Source organism: Triticum aestivum, chromosome 6A (assembly GCF_018294505.1).
Source record: "Triticum aestivum cultivar Chinese Spring chromosome 6A, IWGSC CS RefSeq v2.1, whole genome shotgun sequence".
NCBI classification, from domain to species: Eukaryota; Viridiplantae; Streptophyta; class Magnoliopsida; order Poales; family Poaceae; genus Triticum; species Triticum aestivum.
This window is the reverse complement of record NC_057809.1, coordinates 81,637,203-81,646,930: the sequence shown is the minus strand read 5'-3', so window position 1 is coordinate 81,646,930 and position 9,728 is coordinate 81,637,203.

The following is a 9,728-nucleotide window of genomic DNA, read 5'->3' as shown; positions in this document are numbered from 1 at the left end:
GAGACGATAAAAGCATAGATAGCTAGAGGGAGTTCTTAGGCATTCTTGTCCATCCATTTGGCAAAAGATAAAAAGTCCAAACAATCAAAGCAACAAATGGATGTCCTCGAATGCGTAAAGTATGCAACCAACATGCTCACACAATAAGATGGCAAAAGAAATATGTGACAAAGCATGCACAAGCACTCTAGCATCTATCAAGCAATTGGCGATGACTAGGTCATCTATATATGAGTATATTGACTTAGGAGTCAAATGAGAACATTTGATCATAGGTCATACTCATCGTTTAAGCGCAAGTGGGGATGCCACTTTTACATAAAGCATTGTTGTGTTCACACCATTAGAGTTGCTTTAACTCAATTGATTAGAGTAAAGATCCCCCTAGATGTGATATCCCCCCTAAGAGGGATCAACTAACCTTGGGTTTTGTCGATGATGACTTCATGTAGGTGTTGAAGATGTGGATGCTCAATGTTGATGTAGATCGCTCGGAGCAATCCTTTGGAGTGAGTTGCGCTTTCAATACCTACATGGGTTAGTCCCACAAGGAGTAAAAAAGGATATCCATAGACACAAAGTGATGTGTACACAAGATGATGTCCATGGAATCATTAGGTTACATTGTCCCTTGTCTTACCAACAAGAGGGTTTGTGACTCCTTGAACTAGTGCAAGATATGGAAGTTTTTTGCATTTGTCCTTGCCAAAATGATATGAGTGAAGTATGTTGGCTGAGTCACCCTCAAGAATTCTCTAGTTCTTCTTCTTCGGGATCCACACCATCTTGATGGGAATCCTTGGAGTTGTAGTCATACTTGATGGAGTAGAACTTGATGTGGTCTTGGGAACCCACTTGACCAAGGCTTTGGGTGCTTCTTCAAATGCATCAATCTCCTATTGAAGCTTGTCCTTGACTTTTTGCTTGTGGTCTTGTGGTGGAAGATCATATTGAGATTGTGTTCCTTTGAAAGAAGTAGGATCATAATTCTCTTGTTGAGGAACAAACTTCGTCTTGGCGTATTGATCTTCTTCCCACTCAACTCCATTGGCATTGAACTTTCGTTCAAAACCAACACCTTGATTCTTCCAGTGTCTTCCTTGCTTGCGTACAATTTCCTCAAATTGCTTACTTCCGGCAAGGCTCTTGTAAACACATTTCTCTATAATTCCCTTCAATAAGCTATTTTCTTGCTTAAGTGTAACTTGGCTAAGAGAATCATTAGTGGAATCAAGAGAGCTACTAGAAGCAACAACATTGGATTTAGCATGATTGTTGTTACTACTAGATGAAGAATCTTTCTTGTTCTTGTTACTAGATTTAACTTGTGGCATGTAAGTTGACAAGAGTAAATGCTTGGAAATGTAAGAAGAACTTTTCTTGCGAAGATCATCATTGATTGCCTTTAAAAACTCATGTTCTTGCTCAAGGTTGAGCTATTCAAAGCGTAGCTTGTCATGAGTCTTTAAAAGTTCTCGATGATCTTCCAAGGTAGTTTCATGAGCTAACTTCAGTGTGTTTAGCTCTTTAGTTAGACGCTCAATCTCCTTCTTATTCATCGTCATTCGTTTTATCTTGGTTATCATGATTAATAGCAAGCTCATAATAGTTTTCATAACTAGAGTTGTCAACAAGTAAATCATCATCTCCTAGCAAATCATCTTCATCACTATTGAAATCAACATACTCGGGGTGTGTTACCTTTGGACCTTTAGCCATGAAGCATATCCCAATTCCTTCATTTGGTAAGTCAAATATGTCGAAGGAGTTGCTTGTCACAAGTGCTAGTCTGGCAACACCTTCATCTTGAGTATATTCGGAGTCGGAGCGATAACTTCTTTCGGAGTGATCGTCGGAGTCGGAACCGGATACCCATTCACCAACATGAGCTTGATGTCTTCTTTTCGTGTAGCTCCTTGATGACTTGTCCTTCCTTTCCAAGTCCTTGCTTCTCCGAGAGGGTCTTCGTTCATAACGATCATCTCTACTCCTTCTTTCTCGTGATGGTGATTCTTCTCTTCTACTTCTTCTTTTGTAGGGAGAATCTTCTCTTCTTTTGTAGGGAGCCATACACTCATTGGAATAGTGTCCGAGTCTTCCACAATTGTAGCAATTGCGCTCACGACTAGAAGATCTTTTGTCATTGTAGGACCTTGACTTGGAACTTCTTTCCTTGCTTCTACTCTTGTGGAACTTGCTGAAGTTCTTCACCATTAGACTCAATTCTTCATTGAAGGTTTGCTTCTCACTTGATGATGTGGGAGCATCACACGAGGCTTTGTAAGCACCACTTGACTTGTTGTGAAGCTCTTCCTTATCCTTGAGTGACATCTCCTGAGCAAGAATTCTTCCAATAACTTCCGTTGGCTTGAGATCTTTGTAATTGGGCATCATTTGGATCAATGTGCACATGGTATAATATTTTCCATCCAAGGCTCTTAGGATCTTCTTGATGATGAATCTATCGGTCCTCTCTTCACTTCCTAAGCCGGAAATATCATTTGTGATGAGAGCAAGCCTAGAGTACATTTCAGCGATGCCTTCACCATCCTTCATTTTGAACTTGTCAAGCTGACTTTGAAGCACGTCCAATTTGGATTCCTTGACAGATTCGGTACCTTCGTGCATATCAATCAAAGTATCCCAAGTTTCCTTTGCATTCTCAAGACGGCTGATTTTGTTCAACTCTTCGGGGCATAATCCGTTGAAGAGAATATCACAAGCTTGAGCATTGTATTGTAGCATCTTCAACTCTTCCATGGTAGCTTCACGGTTTGGTTCTCTCCCATCGAAGAATTCACCTTGCAAGCCAATACACACAATAGCCCAAACGACGGGGTTATGTCCAAGAATATGCATTTTCATCTTATGCTTCCAACTAGAAAAAATTGTACCATCAAAGTAAGGACCTCTATGGTGGTAATTTCCCGGCTAGACTCCATACTCTCCTAGGTTGTGAAACCAAGGCTATGACCACCAAAAGCTATGGAAATCAAAGCAAATGGAGACCAAAGCTCCGATACCACTTGTAGGATCGAAAGTATGTCTAGAGGAGGGGTGATTAGACTACTTGACCAAATAAAAATCTAGCCTTTTCCCAATTTTAATTCTTGGTAGATTTTAGCAACTTAGCACAAGTCAAGCAATCAACCTACACATGCAATTCTAAGAGTATAACAGCGTAAAGTAAAACAATTGCATATGAAGGTAAAGGGAGGAGTTTGGAGTGTGCAAACGCAATTGGAGACACGGAGATTTTTGGCGTGGTTCCGATAGGTGGTGCTATCGTACATCCACGTTGATGGAGACCTCAACCCACGAAGGGTAACGGTTGCGCGAGTCCACAGAGGGCTCTTCTACGTCTCCAATGTATCAATAATTTTTGATTGCTCCATGCTATATTATCTACTGTTTTAGACATTATTGGGCTTTATTATCCACTTTTATATTATTTTTGGGACTAACCTATTAACCGGAGGCCCAGCCCGGAATTGCCGTTTTTTGCCTGTTTTAGGGTTTCGAAGAAAAGGAATATCAAACGGAGTCCAAATGGAATGAAACCTTCCGAAACATGATTTTCTCATCAGAAAAGATCCAGGAGACATGGACCCTCCGTCAAGAAAGCCACGAGGTGGTCACGAGGGTAGGGGCGCCCCCCTAGAGCGTGCCCCCCTGCCTCGTGGGCCCTGAGGGGGTCCTGGATTAGGGGGTGCCCGGATAGGCGGACTATACCTTCGGCCGGACTCCTAGACTATGAAGATACAAGATTGAAGACTTCGTCCCGTGTCCCGAAGGGACTTTCCTTGGCGTGGAAGGCAAGCTTGGCGATACGGAAATGTAGATCTCCTACCATTGTAACCGACTCTGTGTAACCCTAGCCCTCTCCGGTGTCTATATAAACCGGAGGGTTTTAGTTCGTAGGACGAACAACAATCATACCATAGGCTAGCTTCTAGGGTTTAGCCTCCTTGATCTCGCGGTAGATCTAATCTTGTACTACCCATATCATCAATATTAATCAAGGAGGACATAGGGTTTTACCTCCATCAAGAGGGCCCGAACCTGGGTAAAACATTGTGTCCCGTGCCTCATGTTACCATCTACCTAGGCGCACAGTTCGGGACCCCCTACCCGAGATCCGCCGGTTTTGACACCGACATTGGTGCTTTCATTGAGAGTTTCTCTGTGTCATCACTTTTAGGCCCAATGGCTCCTCCGATCATCAATGACGATGCGACCCAGGGTGAGACTTTTCTCCCCGGACAGATCTTCGTATTTGGCGGCTTTGCACTGCGGGCCAATTCGCTTGGCCATCTGGAGCAGATCGAAAGCTACGCCCCTGGCCGTCAGGTCAGATTTGGAAGATTAAACTACATAGCGGACCTCCGCGGAGACTTGATCTTCGACGGATTTGAGCCGCAGCCGAGCGCGCCGCACTGTCACGATGGGCATGATCTAGCTCTGCCGCCGAACAGTGCCCTGGAGGCCGCACCCGCATCAGCTCCGACCCATAATTCGGAGCCAACTGCGCCAATCGAGGATGGGTGGTTGGACACCGCCTTGGGGGCTGCAATCTCTACGGTGATCGAGCCGAACACCAGCCCTATTCTCTACGGAGCCCGTGACTCCAAGGAGCCGGACTCCTCTCTAGACTCCGAGCCCTCCGCGCCCCTACCGATCGAACCCGATTAGGTGCCGATCATGGAGTTCACCGCCGTGGACATCTTTCAGCACTCGCCCTTCAGCGATATTCTGAATTCACTAAAGTCTCTCTCTTTATCAGGAGAGCCCTGGCCGGACTATGGTCAACAAGGTTAGGATGGGGATGATGAAGAAATTCAAAGCCCACCCACCACCCACTTCGTAGCCACTGTCGATAATTTAAACGACTTGCTCGACTTTGACTCCGAAGACATCGACGGTATGGACGACGATGTAGGAGATGAACATGAACCAACGCCTATAAGGCACTGGACAGCCACCTCATCTCATGATGTATACATGGTGGACACACCCAAAGGAAGCGATGACGAGGAACACAGGGATGCAACGAGGGATCGTTCACTCGAAAAGCAATCAAAGCGGCGATGTAAGCGCCGCTCCAAGCCCCGCCTCGACAGAGAGAGCAGCCATACAGACCCAGCCATAGAGCAGGACGAGCCGGCGGACGATGAACATGCCTTCGAGCAACCGTTCGAACAGGGCAACTTGGATAAACAAACCGAACACCCCGTCCCCGGCGAAAACAACAGTCCGGACGACCTTACGCCAGATAAGCTCATGGAGCAGAAGAACCTCCACGAAGGGCTCGTTGCTACTGCGCGTAGCCTGAAAAAGCAGAAGCGGAAGCTCAAAACTGTGGAAGATGCACTCAGAATCAGATGGAGCAAAGTACGCAACACCGCAAACAAATATGGCGGCAGTCGCCGCACAAAAAGCTATCCAAAGCGAAAGCTACTGCCTGAATTTGACGAGGAGGCCTTAGAGCCCCCACAGTCAAAAAATAGGAAAGCCATCCGGTCGGATAGACAACCGCATGGCCAGCATGGAGCGGCAAGCGGTGACGCACACAAGCCGGCACGCGATCCACCAAAGGATCCACATCAAAAAGATGGCCCAGCAAGATCTATCTACGGGCCAAGAAAGCAAGCTCTAGTAAGCAATGTGACAACAAATATCCGAACATCACGGCACACCCAAATACAGTGGTGCCGCACACCTCCTATGTTTTACCGATGAGGTGCTGGACCATGAATTTCCAGCGGGATTCAAGCCCGTAAACATAGAGGCGTACGACGGAACAACAGACCTTGGGGTCTGGATCTGAGGATTATATCCTCCACATACACATGCCAGAGGAGATGTGTCGGTGGGAACGACACCTATGGGATCACAAGAATCCCTACTGTGGTTAGCGGGGTGCGGGGTCATGAGAAGAGCGGATCTAACAGGTAGCACACGGTTCGTTTATCCAGGTTCGGGCCGCGAGGATGCGTAAAACCCTACTCTTGCTTTGGTGGATTGTATATCTGTGTTCTTGAGTTAGCTATGGGGCGTGAGGAGCTCCAAAAAGCCGAATCCTTCTCCTGGTCGCCTTGGGCCTCCTTTTATAGAAAAAGGGGTTGCCACAGTGGCACACGGGAGGTGGAAAGGGTACAGTGATGCGAGGTTATCCCTCGCATTACATGGCAAGGCGCATTTAATGTGTCTTGCCTAGGTGTCCTTGCTTTATCGGGGACGGGGGAGAAACCTGTCTCGTCCATCGCCGCTCCTTCTTGTGTCGACACGCGCCCTGGCCAGCGACGCCTGCGATGCCATGTAGGTAGGCAGGTAGCTGAGGTGGCGCAGTGGTGGGTCTTCACGAAGATCTGCATGCCGCCACGCAGGTGCCTGCCCAGCTGGTTGGGTCGGCAGCTGCATGCATGCGGTGGTGGAGGTTTAGTCGGCGTGGGCCTGATGGTGGCCCCGCGGGTGTCCTCGGGAAGGGCCTTGCCGGGGCCTCGACAAGGGTCTTGCCGAGGCGCTTGCTGTCATCCCCGGCAAGGCGCTTGCCGGGGGCCTTGTGGTCTTCCTCGGCTAGGATCCCGCCAAGGGTTGTCGTCTCCTTAGTGCGTATCTGATCTTGAATGTCTTTACAAAGATCTGCATGCCGCCACAGGGATGTCTCCCGAATCCTTGCCCTTTGGGGGCAGTGGACTCAAGGGTGATTTGCTCCGTAGGCGCGGGACGAGTCGCCGCGGCAAGGGTCTTGCCGGGGCTGCTAGAACTGTCTCCCGGCAAGGATCTTGCCGGGGGAGTCTGCTTCGTCCCCTTTGCTCTTCGTGGTCTTGGCCTTGGCGTCGTAGTTCTCTTGAGCTTCGGTCTTACCCTGGCTCACCTCCCTTGCCTTGCTTGGTGTGGTGGTGCCCGTGGCTCAGACTGCCCGTGCACAGTTATAGGGGTACAAAAAGTGTACCCCTCTTTTTGTACACCGGCAGGAGCCCCCGAGCCTGGGCCACACATAAGCGCAACGCGTTGTTGGGCTAGGCCCAAAAACGGTGCACGGGCAGGCGGGGCGGTTTTTACCGCGGTAAGATTCTTCACGCGCTGCTCTTCCCATGACTCCCGCACGTGGCGTGGCGTGGGGAGGTGCGTGTGACGTGGGCAGCATGCGTGGGGTTGGTTCCCGCGGGCATGCGTCACACCACAGTTAATGTGAAAGGAGGCGGCCCGTGTTTTCCCCCATAAAAAAAGAATAACTGCGGGCGTGCTGCTCAATTTCTCCTCTTTTCCTCGTGCCTTTTCCAATCTCAGGGCCGACGTTTCCTCTCTTCCTTCCTAAGCTTTCGCCGTCGCCCGCCGTCGTTGCTTCGCCATCCCCCTTCCTCAGCCCTCTAAACTTCTTGGCCACCATGGCGCCCAAATCCATCAAGGGCAAGGGGGTGGCTAAGGGCACTGGGACTGTGGAGCCGCCGGAGAGCTCGCTGTCGGGGGACCGGACAAAGTCCGCCTTTTTCTTCCCCTCGACGATTGATGTTCATGAGCTCCGGGCCTCCTTCAGGCCCCTATGGGGAGCGAAGATGGTGGGAGAGAATTCGGGACACCCGGCGACGCGCGTCATTCCTGCTGCTTGCGCCGATCCTGCTCCAAATCGGTATCCCTTTTTCGTCGATTATCTTTCTTGCGGGTTATGCCCCCCTTTCTCCGATTTCTTCTGCGACATTATGCACACCTTTGGCTTTCGCCTCTTGGATTTTACTCCGAATGCAGTGGCGTGCATGGCTTTCTTCGCGCATCTTTGCGAAGGCTTTGCTGGGGTGCAGCCTAACACGGCGCTCTTCCGCCATTATTTCTTCCCTCGGATCCAGCCGGGAGGTGCCGTCTCTGGTTGCGTCACCTGGATCCCACGATCCAAGGGGGTGTAGCCGGACGGTGCCGTGAAGGAGAGGTGGGAGGAATGGCGTGGCCGGTGGTGCTGGATTGAAGATGAAGACCCGCCGGAATTCTGCAAGGTCCGCCGAGTGCCGCCGGTCCGTGGCAGCGATTGGAGTGATGTCGACTTCGCCGACGGGAGGCTCACTGTCGCCACCACCAGGATTCTCCGGCTCACCCGGGCTGGACTCACCCTTGAGATGATCGGGGCGGACTTCATTCGTCGCCGGATCGCCCCGTTGCACAACAAGGGGAGGCCAGCCAGGCTTTTTACGAATCCGGCTGACATTATGCGACTCCGCCCCGGCCTCGACCACAATTTCATGGTGTTGGTGCATGCCCACTTCTGCCAGCGGCGTTTCCAGCTTGATGTGGGTCGCGATGGCGAGGTCGAACGGACTGGCAAGGCCACGAGGGCTGCCGCAAAGGTTGGCAAGGCCCTCAAGGGGCCGTTTTTCAAGCTGCCAGCGGGGGTGGTCCCGTTGTGCAACAATCCACGTCGGTCCGAGATCATCTCCATGATGCTGGACTGTAATGCGCACGGCCCTGTACCGAGCTGGAAGGAGCTGAAGGACGCGGATGTGCAGCAATTCTTTGACACCCTGATTGAGGTGTATGTCAATGCTGACGCCGATCGGTGGCTTGTCATGGACACCACCCAGGCAGAGCTGGACTACATCGCCACTAGGGTGAGGGAGGCACAACTTTCCATGAAGGCCGGCAGCGCCGGGGGTGTGGAGGACAAGGCCGCAATGGTTGTAGAGGAAGAGGAGCTCACCCGGTGGGCGGCGGCCTCTAGGAAGGTCAGCAGCACCGACACTGGAGCTCCGCTCATCGAAGACGCGGCCGACGAGTCGTCGTCGGAGGAGGACATGGCGGCGGGCTTGACGCCAACCAGGGGAAGAGGGCGAATCCTGCGGCGGGCTGGCTCCGGTGAGCCGGTCCGGCCCGGAAGGGCTACGCCGCCTCAATTGACCCTGGAGGGGTCTGGGCGTCACATGAGGGGCACGACAGCCAAGAGGCTGACGAAGGCCGCTGAGAAGAAGAAGACAACAGCCCCTTCCTCATCTAGTCATGCACAAACCCCGCCGTCTTCACCTCCTTCGGCAGATGTCAACTCAGATGTTGACGCGGAGGTCTCTTTTGATCTCGGGCCTCTCAGCCCGAAGAGGAAAAGGAAAGTGGTGGAGGAAGAGGAGATAGATGATGAGTAAGTACTCCGTTCCTTACTGCCATTTCCATTCCTCTGAATTGAGTCACTCATCTTGATCCGTTTTTGCTTTTGCAGGGATGCAGAGATGTTGGCCCAAAGGGTGAAGAGGGCCAAAGCCTTGGCGGGTGGCCAGCCCCCGGCCAGTGCTTCAGAGTCGCCACTGGTGGTGCTGAGCAGCCCGGACAGCAGCCCCCAGCACAACCCCCAGTGTAAGTTCGTCACCCTCCTCTTATCGACACGTGGTAGGCGTTCGATGCTATGGTGTTGACCTTGTCGGGTTTGCAGGAGGGGAGCGGCAGCAGGAGAAGCCGCAGATGGCTACCCCCAACACACCACCCCCATCGACTACGCCGCCGCGAGGGGCGTCCCCGACAAGGGCATCAAGCATGGAGCCCACACCCATGGAGGAAGAGGGGAACTTGGGCGCTGGTGACTCTGCCACGGCGTCGAATGCTGGCGGGGAGGGGACTTCTGCTTCACAGCCTGACACTGGTGAGTCGACTGTCCTCCATCTCTGTTTTTCCCTTATTCTTTTTCTTGGCTTCAATGCTCCCTTTACTACCCAGGCCCTCCTTCAATAGGTATGGAGGACGTGGATACTGTT